Source organism: Petaurus breviceps, unplaced genomic scaffold (assembly GCF_028583685.1).
Source record: "Petaurus breviceps papuanus isolate PSGF00001 unplaced genomic scaffold, PetGlider_PUasm1.0 209, whole genome shotgun sequence".
NCBI lineage: Eukaryota > Metazoa > Chordata > Mammalia > Diprotodontia > Petauridae > Petaurus > Petaurus breviceps.
Genome location: NW_027185854.1, coordinates 3,289,160 through 3,312,436, shown reverse-complemented (window position 1 = coordinate 3,312,436; position 23,277 = coordinate 3,289,160). Strand labels below are relative to the sequence as shown.

The 23,277-nt window shown below is 42.3% G+C and overlaps 1 protein-coding gene across 5 annotated transcripts in view; it reads left to right on the top strand.

Moving 5' to 3' along the window:
- LOC138165491 (volume-regulated anion channel subunit LRRC8B-like) overlaps positions 1–23,277 on the top strand; it is a 97,174-nt gene that overhangs the window by 40,281 nt on the left and 33,616 nt on the right. For 2 of the 5 annotated variants that reach the window (XM_069093882.1, XM_069093884.1), the window contains exons 2-3: positions 19,672–19,728; positions 22,377–22,446. The gene's annotated coding sequence lies outside the window, so the exon portion shown is untranslated. Of the gene's footprint in view, positions 1–13,987; positions 14,209–19,671; positions 19,729–22,376; positions 22,447–23,277 lie in introns of those variants that run through there. The other 3 variants (XM_069093883.1, XM_069093885.1, XM_069093886.1) reach the window with 3 other exon arrangements.

Sequence of the window (23,277 nt, the reverse complement as noted above, 5' to 3'; positions counted from 1 at the left end):
GAAGGGAACTGTTTTTCACTTCTCAAAATAGTTCAAAGTGGATTTTTTCTTTTGCAATAATTTTTCAGAATTCAGCATTCAGATAACCTGAACCACCCAATCCATCATCAAAAAAAAAAATCTCTTCTTAGGGCCCTTAAGTGAATTACTTTTATTTTGTAAAATCACCATCACTTCCTCCAAACAGCTGTTAGATGAAGCACCAGTTGCCGAAACTAATAAAATGTTGGTTACCTAATTACAATGTCTATAACTTGATCCTGGCAACGGTGAAAAAGGATATTTCATGGTGACAGAGTGTCCATGCGTAAACAAAGGTGACCTATGTGTTGCTATTGTTGAGTATTTATTGGAATTAGAGGGTGTTGTACTTATTGGAATTAGGGGGTGTTGTTTCAGGTCTATGAGTGGTTTTTTTTTGGAGGGGGGAGGGTAGGGCAATTGGAGTTAAGTGACTTGCCCAAGGTCACATGGCTAGTTTGTGTGTGTGTGTGTGTGTGTGTGTGTGTGTGTGTGTGTGTGTGTGAAGTATCTGAGGCCAGATCAGAACCCAGGTCCTCCTGTTTCCAGGGCCGGTGCTCTACTCACTGCGCCACTTAGCCTCCCCTCTATGAGGGGTTTAAAGTAAACATAAAAGTCAGAAGGAAGGTTGGCATAGGCCCCATAGGGCATAGAGTGTTGACTGTTGAGTCAAGAAAGCTAGGGTTCAAGATACCTAATTCTAACATGTATCAAAGAACTGTGTAGCCAGGAACAATCCTTTCTTATATCCAATCTGTTGCCAAGGCCTGTCGATTTTACCTTTGTAATACCTCTCCGATGCTCCCTCTTGTCTTGACTGACACTGTTGCCACTCTGGTGCAGGACAGGTCCTCATCACAATGATCCTGGACTTTTGCAACAGCCTGCTGGTGGGTCTGCCTACCTTGAGTCTCTCCCCCACTCCAGTTCATCCTTGTATGATCTATTAAAGTGATCCTCCTAAAGCACAGCTGTCACTCCCTCCCCCTCCCCATGCACAGGCCCCTCCCTTCTTCTTACACCTTACACCTCACCGTATACTCTTGGAATCCAGTAACAAAGACCTCCTTATTGTTTCTCAAACAAGGCTCTCCATCTCTCGACTCTGGGCATTTCCTCTGGCCGTGCCCCCTTCCTGGTATGCCCTCTCTCCTCATCTCTTCCTCTTGACTGCCCCAGCTTCCTTCAAGTCCCAGCTGAAATCCCACCTTCTACAAGAAGCCTTTCCAGTCCCCCTTAATTCTGGTCCTTCCCTTTTGGATTATCTCCAGTTTATCTTGTCTCTATCTGGTTTGTACAAAGATGTTTGCATATTGTCTCTCCCATTAGACTGTGTGTACCCCTTCAGAGCAGGGACTATCTTATGCCTTTCTTCGTATGCCCAGCGTTTAGCACAGTGCCTGGCACATAATAGGCCCTTAACATGTGCTTATTGACTTAGAACTACATGGAAACTGGTGCCCTTGGAGGTTAAAAGGGATTGACCCAAGATTACACAGGCAGGAAGCATCAGAAGGACTCGATGCTTTAAAATACTCTTTTTTTGGAAAGAAAAAAAAAAGCCCCTATTTCCACCCTTCTATTTTCATGATCCTGTTGAAAGTTTACTTTTTTCAGCACATCTGTTTTGCTGTGTTCACAGACATTAAACTGCAGGGGTTCCTTGAAGACTGTCATTTTTATTGATCTTCTGAGCTTTATCTCTCAGTTGGACACCTGTAATGGCCTCTTCCCTGCCCCCAGTCTCTACCTGCTGAAATCCATCCTGCAGGCTCATCTTTCTCATGCGTGGTCACACTGCCCCAATATTAAAAAGCCTTTAATAGCTTCCTATCACCAAAGGGGAAAAAGCCAAGCTTCTTAGCATCACATTTAAGACTTTCCCAGTAATTCATTTTAAAACCTTTCGTTTCATTTTTAAAAATAAATTTTATTGTTATCTCTTTCTTAACATCACCTAAATTTACCTCTGTGGCTCATTCCCAACCCCATGCCTTCCCATGAGGCAGCTAAGTTTCCCAGTGGTTAAGAACTCTGGGTCTAGAGTCAGACCTGACTTCAAATCCAGCCTCAGACATTTACTAGCTGTGTGACCTTGGGCAAGTCACTTCACCTTTATCCAGGTGAGTTTAATCAACTATAAAATGGGGATCACAATAGCATCTACTTCCCAGGGTTGTTGTGAGGGCCAAATGAGATATTTGTAAATTGCTTAGCACAGTGTACATAAAGTACATATAGTAGGCACTTGAAAACATGCTTATTGGGGCAGCTAGGTGGCACAGTGAATAGAGCACAGGCCCTGAATTCAGGGGGACCTGAGTTCAAATTCAACCTCAGACACTTGACACTAGCTGTGTGACCTTGGGCAAGTCACTTAAGCCCAATTGCGTTGCTTTCCCCCTTCCAAAAAAAAATTCCAAAGAACAAACAAAACCCATGCTTATTCCTTCCTTTCCTGGAGAGCCATCCTTTATATAGCAAGGGATTTTTTTTTTAAAGAAAAGAGAAAAGGGTCAGCTAGGTGGTACAGTGAATAGAGCACTGGCCCTGGAGTCAGGAGGACCTGAGTTCAAATCCAGCCTCAGACACTTGACACGCTAGCCGTGTGACTTTGGGCAAGTCACTTAACCCCAATTGCCCTCCAAAAAGCCGGAAGGAAGGAAACCATCTGATATTCTGTGTGGTTGTTCTATAGCCTTGGACCCCTCCACTTCTGCAAAAGAGTAGGCTAATAGGACAGTTATCTTTTCCAATCTCATCGGGGTGCCAAGCTCCAATTCTTTGTAATTTTTCAACATGCATTTTCATTTGTTCAATCAGTCAATAAACATTTATTTGAATGTTTATTGATGATTTATTTAAATGTTAATCGATTAACTGATTTGTTTTATGGTGGTATTTCCCTTGACATCACCATAGTCACAGTACATTTTGTTTTCTTGGTTCTGCTGACTTTATTAGTTACATTAGTCCATGTAAGTTTCCCCAGGCTTCTCTAATTTCATTGTATTTATTGTTTCCATCCTGTGCCTCTACCATAATTTGTTGAAACCTTCCTCAAGGAATAGGCATCTACTTTTAAAAATTTAATTTTTTTCCTAATTGTTATCTTTTGCTTTTTATGTCACCTACATTTTTTCAATGAAGAAGCACAGAGAACCTTTCCTTTCTAGAGCTCCATCTCTTAAAGATTAAAAAAAAAAAGGAGAAAAAAGTCCCAAACGTTTATTATTAAGCTTTGTATTTGACCCCAGGCACTCTTTCCAACCATATCTCCTGTTTCCTTTCTGTAAAAGCCCTTTTCTTTTTTTTTTTTTTTTGAGGGGGGAAGGTAGGGCAACTGGGGTTAAATGACTTGCCCAAGGTCACACAGCTAGTTTTTTGTGTTAAGTGTCTGAGGCAAGATTTGAACTCAGGTCCTCCTGACTCCAAGGCCTGTGCTCCATTCACTGTGCCACCTAGCCACCCCCAAGAAACCCTTTTCTAACCAACTGTCCTGCTTGATGCCAAGTGAATACCCCTTGGGCCTTTATGGAAAGGCAGCATGATGCATTGGGAAGAATAATGACTTTGGATTCAAAGACCTGGGTTCAAATCCTACCCTGTGATGCGAGGCAAATCATTGAACCTGTCTAAGCCTCGTTTTCTTCATCAATAAAGAGCAGTGGTTCTCTAGAGGGTCTGTAAGATGCCTTGAAGTTTGAGATCTTCTGTACCCCTGTTCCTCCTTTTCTGTCATGGCATCACCTCCCGGATATCATTGTCCTCTTGGAGAATGAGGGATGAACAATAATAATAACAACCACCACCTCCACAACAACCCAGATTCTAACCATCTCTCAAAACCTGACCCATCTTCTCTTCCCTGAAATCCTTCCCATATTCTCCCAGTTGACATCCAGCCCCCTCCCCCGATCTATAACCTAGATTGTCTCGAGCAGGAGTTCCCAACTTCTAACATTTTAACATCATGTTAACAATTTAATCAGTTTTGACAGTAGCCTGTAGCCTAGTCTTGCTGTATGAAGGGGACGAGGATGAAATGCAGCTGGTCATGGAATCTGGAGCCAGATTGTAGAGGGCTCTCAATGTCGGGTTAAGCAGTTTGTAGTTTCTCCTCTGTGGGCAGGCCATAGATATTTCAGCTGGGGAGTGAGGCTGAAGAGATTTATGGGTCTAGACAGGTTAGAATGTAAGTTCCTCAAGGGCAGAAGCCCTCACTTTTCTTTTTGCATCCTCCAGGCTTAGCACCAGGAGGTTGCTTGTCAGCCATTTTAAATTAAAGACTCCTTCCTTCCTTTTATCTGTTGAATTCTTGTTGTTGTTCAGTCATTTTCAGTTGCATCTGACTCTTCTTGACCCCATTTGGGGTTTTCTTGGCAAAGATCCTGGAGTGGCTGGCCATTTCCTTCTCCAGATCATTTTATAGATGAGGAAACTGAGGCAAACAGGGTTACGTGACTTGCTTAGGGTCACACAATTAGTACGTGTCTGAGGACAGATATGAACTCGGGAAGATAAGTCTTCCTGACTCCAGGCCCTGCTCTGAGTCACTTAATTGCTGCATTCTTACTCCTCCTTTCAAGCCCCATTGGAAAGCCACCACCTTTCTGACTGCTCCTTCCTGGTTAAGTAACCTAGGACCTTCTCCATTATCCCTGAGGTGCAGTAACACCCTCATTTACATAGGGCTGTGCATTCTGTTCCCCTCAATGTTTGTGTATTAACCCGGCAGCTTTCCAGAGTACTGCTGCTATGAACAGCTTCAAGATTCTGATTATGCAGTGTAGTGAACTCTCTATTTATTCAGTAACAAACTAAGACAAAACATTCACAGAAATCAAAGTACAGCATTCACAATGTTATAACTTAACAACTTATTACTAAAGTAGCCACATCGTTTTCACCAAAGTGGTCACATAGTTTTAAGCAAAAGATAACATTCATTTAGTAAGTCCTTAATTCAACCATCCTTAAGGAGGCTTGCCTCCTTAATTGACACAAAGTACAAAGGTCAGAGTTCTCCACCCCTAGGCCACAGTAAGTCACGATTTTCTCAGTTTGCATTAAATACCCAAGGAGAGGTCTTTTCATCTTGACTTGAGGCAGGCTCTCAGCCTCCATGGTTCTTCTTCCATGGTCCCAGCTCCTGCCTGAATCTATCTAACTGCCACCTGGATTCAAAGGCAGATAGCTCTCAATTCCTTGTCCAGCTTCTTTTTCAGTTCCTGTTCCATACTGAAGCTCACAGTGTCTGGTCCACCTCAAGTCCTTCACAGTTTCTATTCCTGGGAAGACAAAGCTTAACAAATCCACAATAACATTCATATACTTTGCCGGCATCCTCATCAATTTACTTTCTGCCTGTGAAATCAACATAGACCCAACAACAAGGTCTGAGGAATCAATACAAATCATCAGTATAGTTCCTGGGCCCCTGAAAACATCAGGAAGACCCTCCTCCAGGATTTCTATAAACATACAACAAGAAAAGCCTCTTTCGGGGCTTCTGAATCAGCACCAAGGTCCCAGGGCTTCTAACAACAGCACCATCTTCTATCAGGAGACGAATCTGACAAAGTAACATCAAAACAGCCAGACAAAGTTCTAGCACCACAGCTGTGCCTTTTTCCAGTTCTCCTCTCTTCTCATTTCACAATTCTTCTCAATTCTCAGTTCAGTCCTCAGTTCTCATTTCTCTTCTCATTTCTTCTCAATTCAGTTCTCAGTTCTCTTCTCTCTCTCCAGCAATAGCAACGCAGCCTCCAGATGCTTACAAGCTCCTAGAAGTTCTGGCCTCTCTCCCTTGGGCTTTTCCTTATATATGGTATTAGCTCCTCCCTGTTCTGACCCTTCCTGTTATGTCAACAAGTCCATCCCACTGTGGGATTTCCAAGTTCTGGGTCTTCATACTTGACATAATCATGAACTTGGAACAAAAGGCTAAGTACCTGTTTGATTGCGAATACAAGGGGCAGGGAAGATCTTCAAATTACCATTATCATTACACCCTCCCAGACTAGAGTGGCACTGGAAGAAACCCTGCATTCTGAGGCTCTGGGTGACCTTGGTTTTAATCCTGGATCTGCCTCTGTGTGACGCTGAGCAGCTCCCTTTATTTCTTTGGGCCCCCTTTTCCTCTTCTGTAAAATAAGAAAACTGGATGAGACTAGACTGGACTGGACTGGATTAGACTAGACTGGACTGGACTGGGCTAAGCTAGACTAAACTACCTCAGAGTTCTCGCTCTAACCTGCAATCCTGCATTCCTCTGCTCCATAATGTCAGGTAATGTCTTATGAGAACTAAGCCCTGTGTGTGTTAGTAGGAGCTTAATAAGTGTTTATTGACTACTGACTTCTTGTCTCTCCCCCATTGCTGCACTCAACACAGAATAGTAAGTGTTGCTGTTCAGTGTCTGATTCTGTGATTCTAGGATTTGTGCTGCAAGCAACCTTTCAGTGACTGAAGATCTCCAGTGATGGAAAACTTGCTACATCCTGAGACCCAGTCCATTCCAATTTTGGACACAGGGGTGGGGAACCTGTGATCTCGAGGCCACATGTGGCCCTTTAGGTCCTCAAGTGTGGCCCTTTGGCCGAATCCAAACTTCATGAAACAAATCCTCTTAATTTGTTCTGTAAAACTTGGCCTTGGTCAAAATCCACACCTGAGGACCTAGAAGGCCACATGTGGCCTCCAGGCTGCAGGTTCCCCACCCCGGGGTTAGTGGAAGAGCATGAAATCCAAGGTCAAAAAGACCTAGATTTGAATCCTGCACTCAACCTTCTATTCTTGGGGGACCTTGAGCAAGGCACTTCATCTATTGAGTACTCAGTTTTCTTGTCTGTAAAATGAGGGAGGCTAGGCTAGCTCTTCTCGGAAGGGTCCTTCCAGTTCTAAAATCCCCTGGTGCTATGATTCTGGCTACATTTGGGGCTAACACACACAGCTCTATCCCACCAGCTCAGCCCGTAAAGATGAAGCCGACCCTCCACAGCCAATGCCCTCCTCTGGGAGAAGGAGAATGGAAACAGATGGTGTTCTCAAATATAAATAGAAAAATATTTCTTGAATATGGATTATACAGTCAAGACAAATGAAAACAGAAGGAAGTATGTCATAGCAATTTGGGGGAAAAATTCCCATTCCTCACACATCTGTTTCCTAGGCAATCACTGGGCATCAGTTCCCAGGGAAGATAAATTATTTTCCAGAGTTGTGTCATTAGTGTTCCATGTCTTAATTTGGGTCACTGCACCACAGCACGACCTTGCCCTGATTCCAAAATCCTGTGCTTATATTTCCAGGTAACGCCTATATTAGATGGTTTTATATAGGGAAGGTCATCCCAAACTTATTGTGCAAGTGGAGAGACTCTTCCTCTACGCTCCCTTCCACAGCCATAGCTCCCAGGTTGGCCCTCAGAATGAAGGGACCCTTTTCCAACTACCTGCCATGATATGTTGTGGTCAGTTGATGTTAGGCTTAACAGATAGCCAGTCAGCCATTAAGCATTTATTAAGCACATACTATGTGCTTAATGTTGGGGGAATACAGGGATAAAAATTAAACAATCCTTGGCCTCAAAGAGCTTATATTCTACATAGGAAGACACACACACACACACACACGAGATAATTTTGAGAGAGGATCACAATGGTTTTGTACAGAAGGTGGTACTTGGACTGAGTATTGGAGAAGTAAGGGATTTCTAAGAAATGTTGGTAGAAAGGTAGGAGGAACGAGTGTAGTCCATTGATGGTGGATGTCCACTAAACACAGGGCGACAGAATGAGAATGTGTGCAATAGGAAGAAGGACTACTTGACTTAATTAAGAGTAAAGGACTGCATGAAGAAGCTGAAAAGACAGAAAGGGACCAGGCCATATTGTGGAGGGCAGTAAAGACCAGAGAGAATTTTATATTTGGACTTTATTGAATGGGGGGGTGTAGGGTGGCATGATCAGATCTTCCCCTTTGGAAAAATCACTTTGGCAGCTGAGTTGAGGATGGGTTGGTGTGAGATAGACCAACTGGAAGGTCATTGCAGGAGTCTCGCTGAGACTCAAAGGGCTTCTGAGATTCTAGTCTGCCTTTAAGGAGGCATCATATCCAGACCACAGGCAGTCATTCTCCCAGAATACTCTACTGTGATTCTACCGCTTCTGGAGAATTGTGTTCAGCTCCACGCACCACACTGAATGAAGGACAATGACTACATGGACAGTGTCCAGAGGAGGGTGACCAGGATGATGACTAGCACCTTTGCCATGTGATGACTGAAGGAGCTGGGGATAACTGATCAGTGCAGGCCATTTGGATTGCTTGAGATGTACAGTTGTGAGAAAACTGCTTGAATCAGTCTTTGGATCTAAATGTGTTTCTGGTCAGCATAACCTGTGTCCTTGGTCAAGGGTCTCTAAACAGCAGAGAAAGGTGGTGCAGTTTCCCAGCCAAACAGGGGCTAGGTTCAAACAATGCTATAGGGTTTTCTTCCAATTTCCACAACTGAATAAACTTTTCTCATAGGACAGAAATTGAACTAGACCCATAATTGAATGGAGAACTGAGCTAGCTCCAGAACTGAATGAAGTCAGTGTGGGTCACTCGATTCCAACCACCACTTGCTGCTCTAATCCCCTTCCCTCAAACCTTAGGTGGAAGGTACAATTTGCACTGAGTCTTAAAGTGACTTATAAACTTCAAGGCACCTAAGGTTGGAGACCAATTCAGGCATAAGGCACAGCCTGGACAAAGCTGTGGAGGCTAGAGGTGGAATGTCATATATGGAGAACAGTAGGTAGGCTAATCTGGCTGGAACATAGAGTTCATGAGGGAAGTGATATGTAATTATACGGGAAAAAGTTGTTTGGAGTCATATTGTAAAAAGCATTAAATGTTCAGGGAATTTATTCTTGAGTCTGGAGGCAAGAGTGAGTCACTAAGACTTTGTCAGCAGGAGAGTGACATGGTCATGTCTAGGCTTTAGGAATAAGAATTTGGCAGCTGAGTAGAGACTGTTAGTGAGAGGGAGACCAATTAAGAGGCTATTTGCAGTAGTGCAGGTGAAGGGGGTGGGGTTGAACTAGGGTGGTAGAGTAGAAAGGGGAAAGATACAAGAGATATTATGGATGCAGAATCGGCAAACTTGGCAATAGATTGGTTGTGGAGATGATTAAAAGTGCCAAGTCAAGAATGATTCCAAGGTTGCAAACTTGAGTGATTAGAAGGATAGTGGCAACCTGGATAGAAAGAAGGCACTTAGGGGGCAGAGGGAAACTTACAATAAAGATGCTGGATTTTGTTTGGATCTGTTGAATTTGAGATGCCAATGGGACATCTAGGTTGACATGTCATGCCAACGGTTAGAGATGTGGGACTGGAACTCACCAGAGAGATATGGGTGAGACAGATAGATTTGGGAGTCATCTGCAGAGAGATCCAAGAGTTTGTCCAAATACTTGATGCTCAGTGCCAATGGGTTTGGTCCCTTGACTTCTTTTAATTACTTGTGTTTTCCTGGTATGAACTGAACATCCTTCTGCCCATCTGTCAGGTCAGACCAGTTCTATCCCAAACAATTCCATAGAACTAACCCTGGATATTTCTAGCATGTTCCTATGTCTCCTTCCCTGTATTATTCTTAGATGAACACTAAAGGAAGTCAATATGGAGGAGAGTAAACTGTTGTGGCAGATACCTTAGCGATTGTGGTGTTTGCCATCTTCCAGCCTTTCTGAGAGATCAGATTTTAGTTAACATAAATAAATAATTGAAGATATTAAGCAGTTATTGGGGAGACCTGGATGTGGTCTTAAAAAGAATAGTTTATAGAATAGGATTGATTAAAGAGTCCTAGATTAAGGTCTGGAAAAGACCATAGGGGACAGCTAGTCCAACCTTCTTGTTTTACATTAGAGGAAACTGAAACACAAAGAGATTCTTATCCAAGAGCACACAGGATTTGAACTCAGGCCTTTCTGGCTCCAAGTCCAGTGCCATATTCACCACATCTCAGTGAGTCAGCTGTTCTGAATTCAGAGAACTCTTAAATAAGGCAATTTTCATGCATAATGCCATGTTAAAAACTCTGTATAAGAAAAACCTAGCCTCACTGTTATAGAAGCCAGAAGTACTCTTGACCCAGCAGGAGCAGTAATGTGAGAACCAGTGATTTTGACAAAGTGAAGCAGTCCATTAGGCAGAGAGGAGATAGCTGTGCAGCTTTGACTGATTGCTTAGAAGAGGATAAAAGCTTACCCGGCATAGAAGCATACTTTCTCCTTGGTGACCTATTTCTAACCCAGTGCTCATACCCAGAACCTCTCCATATTTTTCCTTCTGGGAAATGGTAAAGAAGTGGCAGGGCCTGATTTGGTTTTACCTCATGAACAACATCCTTGGATACCTTGATGAGGTGGTGAGCTCATCTCTGTGGGGGCTTCCCCTCCCCCCCAATGTGCCCTCTTGACCTATGCAATTCCTGCTGATGTCATCAGATTACCAGTTTGAAGGTAGGAGAGACCTTCGGGGACATCTCTTCCAACCCTCTTATTTAACCCAAAGATGGGTTTGAGTGACTTGCCCAAGGTCAGTCACATAGCTAGGAAGTGATAGAGGAAGAATTTGAACCCAGGTTCTGACTTCCATTCCAGTACAATGCTGGCCAATATGTCATTCCCATTTGGTCAACTTAATGTGCAAGTATCGGTTTGAGCAATTTTTTCAGGAAAATGCTTTTAAAGTCACTTTGATTTTCTGGTGTAGTTAAGAGCCACTGGCCAATACTCGTTTTTGACAAGTGCATGAAACATTGATGATAGGAGCCAGAAAAATTGGGGATTTAAAAACATCTGATTGAATGAAATGACATTTAAGAAAAATAATGGCCTGTTGTGACTACCCTGCATAAGTGGGCTGAAGAGCAGCAGAATGACCCAGAAATTGTTGGATTTTAACAGTGAAAGAAGGAGCTGCTTCTCTTTCTGGCTAAACCCTTGGGAGGTTTCTTTCGACTCCGGTTAAGAGTTTAGATGCTAGAGAATGACACTGACCTTGAGATGTTAGCTATTTTGTCTTCTTTGGAGACCAAGTTCTGAAAATAAATTTCATTCTCTAAACAATTTTCTTTCCTTTCAAGATAAATCCCCAAGGTCATAGACAATCTCCTGTTCAAACTATTTTTCAAAGGGGGCCTTTTGCCAGACAAGGACCTATTAAGGTGCTGCCCTTGGGAATTAACCTCTTCCACACCCATTTCCATTGGGTGGATGGGCACAAGAAGTCATGCTTTTCAACAACAGTAGTTAAGCATTTGATGTTTCGCAGTTAGGTTTTGGGTGTTTTGGAGAAACACCAAAGACATACAATAAATAACAACAAATGTTTGTTATTCTGAGAGAGTGCTGTCCAAAGAGCAAGGGAGAAGTCCACATCCTTTTTCTCAGGGAGCTTACAGTTAAATAGAGGGAGTAGTTACCTATCGCTGTCTTAGAATTTGTTGTTGAATTGTCTTAGTCATGTCCAACTCTTCATGACCCCGTTTGGGGTTTTCTTGGCAAAAATACTGTAGTGTTTTGCTATTTTCTTCTCTAATTCATTTTACAGATGAGGAAACTGAGGCAAATAGGGTTAAGTGACCTGCCCAGGGTCAAATGGGTAGGTAATGTCTGAGGCTAGATTTGAACTCAGGAAGATGAGTCTTCCTGATTCGAAGCTCAGTGCTGTATTCACTGCACCACACATAGAATAAGAGGGAGCATTTCTGTAGCACCTTAAGGTTGGGAAAGCATTTTACCTCTTCTCCTCCCAACAGCAGTGATAAGTAGATGCTAGTATTAACACTGTTTAATGGATGGAGAAATTGAGGCAGACAGAAATGAAGTGACTTGTCTGGAGTCACATAGCTGGTAACTAGACCTCACATATGGTTGAATTGGAATTAAAGTCTTCCTTTCTCCAGGCCCAGTGCTGTAGCCAGCTTTAGTAAGTGTGAGAGAAGGGCAGTGTGTGATGTGAAGTCCGAAGTGAAAAGTTATTACTGACCCAAGGAAGCAAGCAAGCCTTCCTGAAAGAGATAGCATTTTAATTCAAATTTAAAGGATGGGGGGCAGCTAAGTAGATAGAGCACTAATCCCAAAGAGAGGAGGATCTGAGTTCAAATCCTGTGTCAGATATTTCCTAGCTGTGTCATCCTGGTCAAGTCACTTACCCCCACTTGCCTCCCCCCCCCAAAAAAAATGATAGAAATTCAACAAGTGAAGAAGGAAAAAGGGAATTCTAGGAAAAAGGAACTCTGTAAATAAAGGCACAGGAATGTAAGAGAGAGCAAAGTCATTGTTTGGCTGGATGTCGAGGGTTTGGAGGGGATCCATGGTAGAATTGTTTTAGATCACAAGGGGCCTTGAATGCCAGGGAAAGGAAGTTGAACTTAGCTTGATTGTTAATAGGAAATGACAAAATTTTTAAGTTCTGGTCCTCAGCAGCTAAACTATTATATGTGTTGCCTCCTAATTATATCATAAGGACCTTGAGGGCAAGGCCTGTCCCCCTTTTCTGTTTGTATCCCAGAGTTTAGCAGAATACTTGGCACATCAGAAGTGTTTAATAATCCCTTTTCAAACATTCATTGACAAAATCAGATATAGGCTTATGCCATCTTGGCCTGTTAGGCTGATGAGTGATGGATTGGAAGTGGGTGGGAAGAGAACTGAGGCAGAAGCTCTTTAAAGAGTCAATAATCTAGGTCAATGGTTCTCAAAGTAAGTCTGAGGACTCCTGGGGGATTTCCAAGGCCAAAATTGTTTTCATAATAATACTAAATTTTTTCATTTTAAATATCAATATATGTAACCTGAACAAACAAAAATTCTTTGAGGGCTTTGGTATTTTTAAACCTGTAAAGGGGTCATCAGACCAAAAAGTTTGAAAACTTCTTTCATAGACAGATGGTGATGAAGGCCTTTTTTGGGGTAGTGGACATAGGACTAGAAAGGAAAAGACCGATGTGGAAAATGATAACCAAGAGTTGGTCATTGATTGGACATGCTTTAAATAGAGGTGTTTAATATATATTTGTTGAATGGAAGTGAGAGAAGGGAAGGGTCACAATCATGACCTCTTGAGGATACAGACATGGAAAATTAAGAGATTATTGCCTTCACTGTTTGACAGAAATAGTCATTTGAGAAGGAGAAAGAGAAGAGTTGGTAGAAAATCTATTGAGCTTGGTTTTAGTTACTGAATTGAAGGAGTTATAGTATATCTAGGTGGATATGTCTTAGAAACCACCTGGAGCTCAGAGAGGTCATGGCTTGTGGTTAAGATTTGAGTGTCATCTGCAGTAGGGTAGTAGTTGAGACCATGGCAAGTGAAAGCTACTGCCATAGCCAATAATGGTGGCCCACAGCCATAATCCCTGCTTCTGGAGAGGCTAAAGCTGGTGGATCTTTTGAACTCTAGAGTTCTAAGTTGTGGCAGGACCAAAGTCAATCAGGCATCTATACTCAGTCTCTGGTATGGATATGATGAGAATCTGGGAAAACAGGAGGAGGCAGACAAGGGGGAACCAGGCTGCCTAAGGTAGAATAAACCAGCTCAGATTGGAAAGAGTCAAAGTTTTGTGCCAGTCAGTGATGGAACTGGCCTATGAATGACTGCTACATTTTAGCCTGGGTGGGGAGGGGGGACTTAGTCTCAAAAAGAAAATGGAAGAGGGAGGGAAAGAATGAAGAAAGGAAGGAAAAGGTAGTAAAGAGGGAAGAACAGAATTGCCATGAAAAATAGAGAAAGAAAGGGTTAAGAACAGACCTTTAGGGAAACACCCACATTCAAGGATCCAAAGGTGAGGATGTAACCTTTGGAGCTGTCCAGAGTAGAATGGGCTAACTCGTGAGGCAGTAAGTTTACTTCTCCATGTTTAAAATATAGGGGAATTGAAGAGAATAAACATTTATATAGTGCCTATTACGTGGCAAGCACTGTGCTATAAATGAATAAGACCTTAAGCAGTGGGAAGGGGAGGGGAGGGAGAAGAGGAAGGAATGAGAGTGGTAAGATGGCTGTTTGTAATGAATGTTATAGGGGTTGGACAAGATGACATCTGATGTTTCTTTTGACTCCCGCTTTTTGATATGATCTGCCAGTTTTCAACCCTTCTGTGACTGCCCTAGAAAAACCAAGGTAATCTCAATGGGTTGGTGCAGGGCTCTAGGGGAACGTGGGATGTACGTGGGTCTTTGTGTGGGTAAAGATGGGAGATTGCATTCATGTATACATATACATTAAAGCTCTAACTAGGAGCTTCGGAATATGGGGAAAGTAGCTGCTGGGGCAGGACTGTCAGTGAAGGAAGAACTCCTCAGATGGTACCATTGGAGCCATCGAAATATTCCACCCTACCCTGGCAAAGCCCTAATCACTTCACCCTCATTACAACTTTGGGTATAATCTCCACCTAAAATTCTTCCAAACCTTAGTAGGTAGTTTCTTGAGTTGCTGGAGCCTAAATTTTTATCACCTAGTCACCAGCCTTTTTACAATGAAGCCTCAACATAGCTAGGGCTGTTCTTCTATCACTGTGGATTATGTTGCCAAGCTCTTTGGAAATCATTTAATTCAAACACTAACTGCCTACACTATGCATTTTGTAAGGTGAATTAGAAATAATTGTGTCAGAATCTCAGCATGGAAGTTGCTAAGTCAGGTAGAAAACCAAATCCCCTATTGTCTTATACATTTCTACGTGTTGTTCAGTCACTTCAGTTGGGTCTGACTGTTCGCGACTCCATTTGGTGCTTTTCTTGGCAAAGTCATTGGAGTGGTTTTTGACTTGCCCAGGATCAAACAGCTAGTAAGTGCCTGAGTCTGGATTCGACCTCAGGTCTTCAGGCTTGGCACTCTATCCACTGAACCACCAAGCTAAACCACGTGCAGTCTTATTATAAACTTAATAACTTTATTAAGAGATATTGGGCACTTTACCAGTCAGTAAGCATTTCTTAAGCTCCTACTATGTGCTAAATGCTGAGAATACAAAGAAATGCAAAAAAAACAGAAACTGCTCTCAATGAACTCACAGTCTAATGAGGAAGACAGCATGAAAGCAACAGCTGTATACAGAAAAGTTAGAAGAAAAATTGGAGGTGATAAGGGGGAGACAAGCAATAGCATTAGGGGAGATCAGGAAAAGCTTCTCTTAGAAGCTGGGATTTTAGCTGGAACTTTCAGGAAGCCAGTTAGTCAAAACATGATTCATTGGGATGTGGGATCAATGCTGCCTCCATGTTTATTCTGACAATTGGTCAGTCATATCTGACTCTTTGTGACCCCATTTGGAGTTAGCAAAGACATTGGATTTGCCATTTTCTTCTCCAGCTCATTTTACAGACAAGGAAACTGAGGTGAATAGGGTGAAGTGACTTGCCCAGGGTCACACAACTAGTAAGTGTCTGAGGCCAGATTTGAGCTCAGGAACAAAGAGTCTTCTTGACTCCTGGCCCTAGAGTGCCACTATCTGCTCTGCTGCTCTGACAGTGGATTTCCCTAATCTTAATTTTCATGCTAAGGTTATACAGATTATTCACAAATGTCCTGGCATCTCTTCCCTTATGTATAGGTCAGCCCATTGGCTTACTGGAATCACTGGTACTGAATTTGGTAGGTTGTATCCTTTCAGATCTGTGGGAAATAATGCCATGGGAGGTAGGCTGGCAGTGCTTGTATTCTCCCACCCTTTGTAAAAAGTTTATAATGGCCTGATCCTTACTGGACCTCTTGGCCCATGGACCCACCAATAGGAATTGAAATCAAACTCATTGATCTTAGTTTGTAGAATCTCTTCTTCTTCTTTTTTTTAAGCAATCGGGGTTAAGTAACTGGCTCAAGGTTACATGGCCAGTTATTTCTGGGTGTGGTGCTAAGTGTCTGAGCCCAGGATTTGATACCCAGGTCATCCCGACATTGGAGCCAGTGCTCTTACTTGCTGAGCCACCTGGCTGCCCCTAGAATCTCTTCTTTACTCCACCCATGCCCTTTTTGGGAGTGGGGTGGGGATGGAAATCAGGACAGTTGCCCATTTCCAATCCTTCAGTCCCTCTCCTGTTCTTGACAGTACTTCCAGCATCCCCAGGGAATGGCTCAGCACTCATCTCTCCACCAGTTCTTTTAATACCAAAGGATGTAATTTTATTTGCATCTGGAGACTTCAGAACTCATCAGGGGCAACTAAGTGCTTCCTTACTATGGCAACTGAGTGCTCTCTTACCATCTCCCTACTTAGTTTGAGTTTCAGCTGCCTATTAGTCATTTTTAACTTTCCAGTTCAAAGATCATTCTTCCTGACAGGAAACAAAGGCAAAATAATTGTTGAGTGAAAAACTGCTCCCCATTGTTTCTGATCCTGGGCATCTTTTCTTATTTCTTCTTTAAGGCTTTTCTTTTTCTTATTTAAACCAGTACATACTATGATGTGTGTGGGCACCTGTGTGTATACACACACATGCCTATGTGTGCACACACACACACACACTCACCCCATTTCACACAGGTCAGGATTCCCTTCTATCTCTTCTCATTTTCACATTGAAACGCTTCCTGCTTCCCTTTGGTTTTCACTTAAGGAATTCTTCACTTTCCCTCGCAATCTTCAGACGCAAGGGCCGATCCTTGAGCCTCATCATAGTCTCTTATGGGGGGAGAGTCACAGTATCATAGACTTATAGAAGTATGTTAGAGGTCATCTAGTCCAAGCTCCTCTTTTGTTAGGTGAGGGAATGGGCTTCTCACAGCAGTTATAACCTCAGAACTTAAGTGATTGGCCAAAGATCACACAAGCATTACATGGGAGATCTGGAGTACTCAGATCTTCCAACTCCAAATTCCATGTTCTTTCCATTGAATCACATCAATGCACTGATATCCATGAGTTACTTGACCATATCAGAAACACTAGCATCACATAATGCAGATACCTACAGAATCCACTGTGCTCTCCATACTTGCTGAAAATAAGACCCTCAGTCTTTTTCTTTGTCTTCACTAATAACTCCCCTATGGACTGATGTAACAAACTGCTCTTTTGGGTATGGGGGGAAAGGGTGGGTCATCAGCTGTCATTGTCCCTCTTGGCCCCTTAGCACCTTGGCAACCACACCAAGTTTCCTTTCTTTTGCCTTCCTTTAGGGTCTTAACTACACCTTTATCCTACTCCTGTAGAGTTTTGGAAGGGAATAAGAACAAACATCTCTAAGCTGTGGGTTCTTAACTTTTGTGCTTTCTGTTTCATGGACCCTGTTGGCAGTCTGGTGAAGGCTATGGACTCCTTTTCAGAATAACATTTTCAATTACATAAAATAAAATAAGATTATATGGGAAGCCAAGTGTTGAAATATTGTTATCAAAACATTTTTTTAAAAGTTCATGGACAGGGTGGCTAGGTGGTACAGTAAATAGAGCACCGTCCCTGAAGTCAGGAGGACCTGAGTTCAAATCTTAATACTTACTAGCTGTGTGACCTTGGGCAAGTCGTTTAACCCCAATTGCTCTGCCTTTTTCCCTCCAAAAAGCAAAAAAAAAAAGTTCATGGACCTCAGGTTAAAAACCCATGCAGTCTAAGCAAACAACAAAACTGCCTTTAATTAGTTATGAGTAGCTGGCAAATAGCTGTGGTGTACAAGACCCTGGCCTAGAGCAGGCAGTCAGCTTACCCACTAATAAGAGAGGTGGACATTTCTAGTGAACTCTTAAGTTTTACAGCTTAGAGACTCACCTTATTTCATCATCATGACAGGTAATTTTTTTTTTAACTAGACCTCTGATTTTATTGGTAGAGGGAACTTCCAGCAAAGAAAATTCCTCTACTAAGCCAAGTTTTTTTTCCACTCAAAGTTCAACTCTTCATTCTAACAATCTAATAGAGCTACTATGGGAATCTTTTTGTTATTTATCCATGAAGATTATTTCCTAGAAAACACTGTGCAAACCTTTAAAGGCCAGTAAATGGCCCTGTAAGTTGGTTAGCCCCCTTGGTTAACCCAGAAGAGCTTGTGAACTCTAGGTGATTGTTCATTCTACACCAGACAGAAGAGATGGAGGGGAGAGACCCATCCATTCACTTGGCATTCAGACCTCTTTGGCATTCTCGTGGGCCTTCTAGCCCTCCGTCTTGCAAGATTTCCCAAACTTAAACTAAAAGACAGATGCTTAGTATTGGAGAACCTTCTCCAAGATGTGGAGCTGGGTTTCAGGAGGTTTTGTCAGTTCATAGGATCTCAGCCAGTGAGAAAAAAGCAGGTGCAGGTGTCAAAGGCAGATCTCTCAGCTCTCCCGATGAAGGTACCTGGGCCTGGTGTTCTACTCAAAAGCAGATTAGCCTCCTGTGGCCTTCTTATCCTTAGCTAATGCAAAGCATTGCTATTCTCCTTGGGGTGTCATTTGGCAACTTGAAAACAACAGGTAATATGTTGAAAAGGGTGGCATTCTGATCATCAGTCACAGATCCTCCAGTATAAATATTAGTTAGTCATTTGGGATATTGCCTCTTAGCCCTGAACAAAACAAACTCTCCCTCCCTCGCCTAATTTCTTTTGGTGAATTGGCTAAAGTCAGTTTTTCTGCAGTCTTGACTCCAACGTATTGCATTCAGGCAACAGAATAGCCATTCTGGCAGACTGTATAGGCAACTGATTCTGTTGGGACCGCTGTATTCTTTTCTCATTCTTGTGTGACCACAAGTATCTGCAGACTTTTCAATTTTCCTTTCTTTTTACTTTATGTGTGTCACTGGTGAGGGGAAGAAGAGAGGGGTGATGATTTGCTGTGGCTTTTTGAAAGTGGGTTGCATATAGCTGGCATTTATATTCTTCAAAGCTAAAGCAAGCAGGGTAGTAACTGGGGCCGAATGTTATACAGACAGATGTGGTTACTGTATCAGATATTTCTCCTTAATTATTTTTATCTTATGGAGTAAGGGGGAAGTTTAGTCTGTCTGTGTGTGAAGGGTGGGGTGGAGAGCAGATTTCCTCCTAATGACAATGATGTACAGACAAAAGGCACCAACAAGACATTTTAAAATTAGGCCACATGGTATAATATTAACCTTAATTGGAAAATGGAGCCACATTTCACTGTTTCTGCCATTGGAGAGTAATATCCGGAAGCTGGGATGATGGGTTATCAACACCATGAGAAAGCCTTCATTATGCATATATTCCCAGCAAAATGTCCCTGTGGATAGGGGTAAATGTCTGAGAGCACAGCAGCTGGACCCTGCAGTTTCAGAATGGATTGGGCCTCAGGAGCATAATGCATACTTTATTAGTTGTAATGTTCTACATGAATAATCTAGTCTTATTTCAACTTTTTTGAGGATAAAACCTTCAAAATTCCTACAGAATTAGATTAGCATAGTATATTCAATGATTTCTTATTTAGGGAAACACCCTTCATATCATTTCAAAAGCTTTTTTTTAAAAATAGAATGAGGTAGTGAGCTCTTTAGAAATAGTGGAAATTTAAAATCCGACACTTGTACATGTTTATGAATTTATCACAATTAAAGCTGTTGTATAGGCAGATAAATAGATTGTCTTTGATATTTGTACTGCATACAGAAAATATAACAACATGCCTCTGATTTCTCTTTAGGAATTCCTCCAGCAGAAACTGTAATTGTTGAGGTTCTAGCTGAACGACATTCAGAGGGTAAGTCCAGCAGACTGAACTTGGATCCCAGTGAGGGAAAGGGAAATTGTATTCCTTGTTCTTGAGCCCCAGACTTACACCAGAACCTTGTTTCTCACAGGTCCCCCAACTTTGCCTACCTGCTGGAGTAATCCATTACTAGCTTCACCCCCCAGTAGAATCTCTAGGGTTCCAGAGTTTCCAACATATAAAAATCAGTCACTGACTTTTCCCAGTTTATATCTTGTCTACTGGTTTCCTATATGTCTCTGATCAATAACTGGACCCCAATAGGGTCAAAGAAACCTTTTAATAGCAGAAGATTAGGCACATGCAAATAAGGAAATGCAAACTAAAAAGCCTTTTGGGAGGGATCTAGTCTTGCCCCTTAGGCCTTGCCTAAAGAAAGACAACTTTCTGAGATTTCTTTAAATTCAACAGATATTTTTAATAAGTATCTTTTGTATAGAAGGCAGCCTATTAGGCTTGAAGTTACAAAGATACAGTATTCCCCTTTACTCAAGGAATCCACAGCTTATCATTGAGGGGACTCTAAGGCCATCTGCCTTTCACTTTTTTTTCCCAAATTCGCCGTTACTGCCAAACCCCAGTTTGAGGAGTCTGAGCTCCTGAAACTTGTGGTCCCTGGGTCTGCTTAGCTTCTTGAGTTCAGAGAGCTGACAAACCCAATAGCTCCCCCCTTCTGCCACCACTGCCCCTGCAAGTCTGTACTCAGTTTGTGTATCTCTATCCTCGCCTATCCCCTGAGACCACACACTCAAGATCATAAGAAATGTGTTGCTATATTTTATTTGCAAAAACAAATTAGAAATGGAATGGCCTGGTAAGGTAATTAGATGTGCATATACAGGAAAACTACGTCAAGGTAGATAAACTTTCCAAGTCTGCCTCGCCCAAGTTCCCCAGATGTAGCTTCACTCAATATCTTCTGTGGGTCAGAAGTCCGACATCCCAGTGTCAGGATCTCTTGTGAACCAGAAGAGAAATTCTGTTTTCCCTTCCAAAATACCCCCGCCCCCCCGCCTTTTGAGATGGATGAAGTCATCCTTTTTTTGTTTTAGATCGAACTCATTGGCCCGTTCTGTAATCTCAGGCTCACTGTCTGCCTAGGAGGAAGCCTCCTGAATATACGGCAGGTTCGGGAATGTTCTGTTAATGTTCCTACGTAGTTACTTGCTATCTAACTTCCCTGTACTCACTGACCATGAAAAAGAACAAGGAAATACAAATGTATGCTTCACCCCCACTCGTATGAGCACACAAATACAGCAAAAAGCAGGTGTTAGTTTAGCCGGGAGGTCGGCAGATACTTGGAGAGAGACACAAGGATCAGCATGTCCTTGGCTTCCTTGACTTTATAATCTAATGGGGAAGATGAGACCCAGTTTTTCCTTATCTGTTGGCTCCTTCTCTGCAAGCACACCAACCAGGTCTCCGCCCCCCCCCCATTAAAAAAAAAAAGCACTTGATCCTACCTGCCAGATCTCCAGATACCATCCCATCTCTACTCCCTCACTTTAAAACCAGGAAGAAAATATACACTGTTTCCATTTCCTCTCCTCAGCCCTTTGCTAAACTGTATCTAACCTCATAAATCAATTGAAAAATCTCTCTCCAAAGTTACCAATAGAATAGTTCCCAAATCAAATGACCTGTTCTCCATCCTCATTCTTTTTTTTACCTCTCTAGCATCTGACACTGTTGGCCACATAACCCTCCTGGCTTTTCTCTCCTTCCTGGGTTTTTTCAGCACTGTTTCTTGATTTTCTTCCTGCTTTTCTTACCAGTCCTTCCCAGTTTCCTTTGCTTTAACATTATCCAGCTAAGGCCCACTAACTGTCGGCACATCCCATAGCTTTGTCCTGGGACCTCTTCTCTGTCTACACTCTCTCAATTGATGGCAATCTCATCAGTTTCCATTGATCCGACTACCACTTCTGTGCAGATGTTCCCCAAAGAGCTGTGTATCTGGGCCCAATCTCTTCTGAGCTTCAGTTCTACCCCATCAATTGCCTATTGGATTTTGCCAACTGGATGTTATCCAGGCATCTCAAACTCACTCTGTCCAAAATAGCTCCACATATTTCTCTCCCAAATTCATTCCTCTTTCCTGCTTTCCTGTTTCTGTTGAAGGCAGCACCATTCTTCTGATCTTCTAGGTTTGTAACCTTGGAATTATCCTCAACTCACACTCCTCAACCCTTTCATCTAATTAGTTGTCAAGTTGTCTCATTTCTTCACAACATCCCTCACATCTTTCTCCTTTTTTGTGCTCACACAACCACCACCCTACTTCAGGCCCTTGGAATACCTCACCTTGACTATCATGATGGCTTCCTGATTGGTCCCCTTTCCTCCATCCTCTCCTCTCTCCAATCCATTCTTTGCATAGTTGGCCACATGATATTCTTAAAGCACATATCAGATCATGTTCTTCTCTTGCTTGAGAAGATCCACTGGCCCCCATTGGCTCTTCAGATCAAAATAAAAATGTGTTTGCTTGACATTCAAAAGTCTCTCCCAACTGACTTTTGCTTGCCTTTCCAAATTTTATGATATACCCTTCATACATTCTACAGTGTAACCACATTGACCTGCTTGCTGTCACTAGTGTATATTTTATCTTCTTTCTCCATGTCCTTTCACAGGTTGTCCTTCATGTCTGGAATACACTACCTCCTCATCTCCAGATCTTAGAATCCCTGGCCTCCTTCAAAGGTCAGCTGAAGCACCATCATCTATATGAGTGAAAAAAATCTTATATTTACTTTGTATATTTTTAATATCAACTTATAAGTGTATGTGTTTTCCTGGCCAGAATATAAGCTCTTTAGGGTCAGGAATTATTCCTTTTTTTGTTCAGCCTAGAGAATAAAGTTCTTTAGGGGAATCTGGTCATGGTTTTCAAGTATTTAAAGGACTGTCATGTGGGAGGATTATATCCTAATTTGCTCCAGAAGGAAGACCTAGGAGCCAGAGAGGGTAGAAGTTTGACCGAGTGATAGATTTTGATTCAGTGTAAAGATTTTTGAGCTGTCCAGAAGTGGAATAGTAGGTTTCAGATGATGGTGGGTATCCCCTCCATGGAGATCTTCAAGAACAAACTGGGGAACTAGTTGTTGAATATTATAGAGGCAACTCATTCACAGATATTGTTCTAAATGATCGTGCCTTTCAACTCTGTAACTCTGTCATGACACTGGTTCTTTTTTTTTGTCTTTTTGGAGGGGGGAAGGCAGGGTAATTGGGGTTCAGTGACTTGTCCAAGGTCACACAGGTAGTAAGTGTTAAGTGTCTGAGGTCACATTTGAACTCAGGTCCTCCTGACTCCAGGGCTGATACTCTATTCACTGCACCTACCTGCCCTGAAACTGATTGTCTGAAAATTTGTCTTGGTCTCCCCTGGGCCCTCACTGTTGTTCAAACAAGCTTTTGTTCTTATAGACTCTGTAATGCGTTCTTCACAGTGACTGTTCCAGATCTTTTCCATTCTTGTTGAACCTCCAAATTTGCTTTCCAAGCAGATAACCTTACCTCTTAATTATCACC